General features: G+C 47.6%; 1 protein-coding gene across 5 annotated transcripts in view; it reads right to left on the bottom strand.

Moving 5' to 3' along the window:
* Positions 1 to 2,479, bottom strand: part of CLASP1 (cytoplasmic linker associated protein 1) — a 169,814-nt gene that overhangs the window by 118,066 nt on the left and 49,269 nt on the right. The window lies entirely within an intron of this gene.

Genomic DNA, 2,479 nt, shown 5'->3' with positions numbered 1-2,479 from the left:
CCCCGCGTGCCTTGCCGATCGTGGATGGGCAGGAAATGTGAGGCGGGGAGGAGGTGCGGCGTGTGGAGCGTGGATGCGAGCGGGCCTAACAGCGGCGAGCGTGAGGTGGGGAGGAGGTGCGGCGCACAGCGTGTGGAGCTGTGAACAGGGCCAACTGATCGGAAGCCGATTAATCGATTATTGAAAAAGTTGACAACTTTTTCAATAATCGATTATCGATTATGTTGATTAGTTGTTGCAGCCCTAGTCGGGATCCGCTTCAGCTGCGGCGTCTCAGTATACTCAGCTCGCGGTATACTGAGCCTAGGGTGATGGGAGGACGCTAGTTGGTGTCCTCCCGTTACCCTAAGGAGAACTATGGGGAAAAGCCTTAGCCCCATAGTTCTCCTTTAAGGGAGCCCAGGCTAGTAACTTTTGGCACTTCAGACCCAGGTCACTGCATCAAAAAGAACAGACACGGTATATATTAGCTTAGGAGGTGTCAGCAAACAATCTCCTCAGGCCAAAATACCACCCCAAAAAGGACACATTACACTCCTCATCCTCCTCAGTGGAGTGTGTGGAAACAGCTGGGCTTACAGGTATATCAGAGGCCGACTCTGGAGGAGAAAGCAGAGAAATAACCTTAGGGCCCCCACAATCAGAGCTATCATTGGAGTGATGATCAGACACAGAAAACTCATCCCTGGATAATGCAACGGAGGGAGCCACACTGGATGGAGCCAACCTTCCAAAGGCAGCGCCAATGTTCAACCGATCTCCAAAATTGCCTATTCAGCTCTCATGGCTCTGCTGTTGACAAAGAATCTTGAATAAAGAATAAATATCTTGATATTGGAATGTTAAGTGAAATGGTTCTGCTTCTCCCCGGGGAGAGATGTCCATTCTCTTAGGCACACTCGCTAAAAACTGGAGCATGGAGTGGGAGGGGTTATAACCTGACGGCTGTTTTTGCCAATTATCCTGTGTGCAGCAGTATAACCCATCCTTCCGATCCTGTGTCCCTTAATGAATGATTAGGAAACCTGATTTACATACAGCGTATCAAAACATTCTGAACATCATTTAGCACAATACATAAATGCTTCAAAATTCTACAAACCAGAACATAAATCATTCCAATATTATCAGCTTTGTCTTTAGCACCGTGGGTCTGTGTTGGAGGAGTGCTGGACCCCAGGACAGTGCGCTGGACCCCAGAATAGACCGTGCGCTGGACCCCAGAATAGACCGTGCGCTGGACCCCAGAATAGACCGTGCGCTGGACCCCAGAATAGACACTGCGCTGGACCCCAGAATAGACACTGCGCTGGACCCCAGAATAGACAATGCGCTGGACCCCAGAATAGACACTGCGCTGGACCCCAGAATATACACTGCGCTGGAGCCCAGAACAGACAGAAATCAGGCCTCAAAATCTGACTTTTAGAGGTAGCCTTCAATTGGGATATCCCAAATGGTCTCTGGAGTAATCTGTACAGTGGTCTGGAGCACGGCCCAGATCTTTGCTATACTTATAAGTTATCAACAAGTGTCCCTTACAAATCTAGACTTACAGCTAGCACACAGACCCTGATGAGGGGAGTTTGGGCCCCGGAAATGTATTGGCTTCTTGGATTATGTGTCTAGAAAAACATAAAAATTCTTAGTAGACTGAACCAAGCTTTGTGGTGCTCACATCCTTACATGCTCTATAGTAATCTGAGGTAACAGGATATTCTGTTCACATAAAGGAGAAACACGAACAGTAAAATTGTCTCTGACAAATGTCCTGACACTGTGTGGATCCATTGCAATCATTTCTTATGCTTCACTTGTTAACGAGGAGGCTTTAAAACATACAATGGGGGGGAAATTATCAAAACTGGAGCAGATAGAATCTGGAGCAGTTGCCCACAATAACCAATCAGCTTCTCTTTTTTTTTAATTTTGCTCAGTTAAGCTTTGAAAACGAAAGGGAGAAGCTGATTGGTTGCCATGCACAGCTGCTCCAGATTCTGTCCGCCCCAGTTTTGATAGATTCCCCTCTCAATGTATAACAGGGGCCCAGACTGATGAAGGAATGAGCGGCGATCGCCTCCCATTGACAGAAGATGATTAGTAATACATTTTAGAAGCGAGGTGCCAGCTCCTATTTACAAAAGCATATTGGCCATCCAGCTCCTGGGATGTGACCAGTGTCGTTATAAAAAAACAGAACGAGGAACTGAACGCATTGAGGAACATCAAAACATTTCTAAACTATTCCGATCTGCGCCAAGCTGGTGACCTCAGACCAGACGGAAACAGCCTTCAGCGTGTCGTGGCCCATGAAACGCAGACGCGGCTACCGCATATAAATCTCTATTTCATACGAAGGATTTGCACTCCCTGCAGGAGGCCGGACTCCACATTTCACAATTTCTGATGGATTTGGGGTATTTTATGGCATCTACAGTGTGACCAGATGCTGGTTGTAGGAAGGGGGGGGGGGGGGGTT

This window comes from Nanorana parkeri, unplaced genomic scaffold, assembly GCF_000935625.1.
Source record: "Nanorana parkeri isolate BGI_ZX_2015 unplaced genomic scaffold, ASM93562v1 scaffold320, whole genome shotgun sequence".
In the NCBI taxonomy this organism is placed as follows: Eukaryota; Metazoa; Chordata; class Amphibia; order Anura; family Dicroglossidae; genus Nanorana; species Nanorana parkeri.
Note: the sequence above shows the minus strand (reverse complement) of the source record. Positions and strands in the feature narration are given on the sequence as shown.